Here is a 267-nt window from a genome sequence, read left to right on the forward strand (position 1 = left end):
TTGGTGAATGATCTTATCAAGTATCAGGTCAAAGACAGTGAGGAGGAAAGTAACTCAAGTAAGACCACATCTGAGAAACCATTTCCTGCTCAGATAATCTTCCATGCAATTTCATCTCTATTCCCAGACAAAGGATCAGCTGAAGAGTTGAGAGACAAGTACATAGAACTCACTGAACAAACAGATCCTAATGCCTCTCCTCCTGAATGCACACCTAATATTGATGGACCTACTGCTGAATCTGTCCCCAGAGAACAAACCATGCAT

General features: G+C 41.6%; 1 pseudogene; it reads left to right on the plus strand.

Annotated features, from left to right (window-relative positions):
• The first annotated feature begins 3 nt into the window (after nucleotides 1–3).
• LOC113473829 lies at nucleotides 4–264 on the plus strand (annotated as a pseudogene).
• Nucleotides 265–267: the final 3 nt, after the last annotated feature.

The sequence above is a fragment of the Diaphorina citri genome, unplaced genomic scaffold (assembly GCF_000475195.1).
Source record: "Diaphorina citri unplaced genomic scaffold, Diaci psyllid genome assembly version 1.1 scaffold121211, whole genome shotgun sequence".
Classification (NCBI taxonomy): domain Eukaryota; kingdom Metazoa; phylum Arthropoda; class Insecta; order Hemiptera; family Psyllidae; genus Diaphorina; species Diaphorina citri.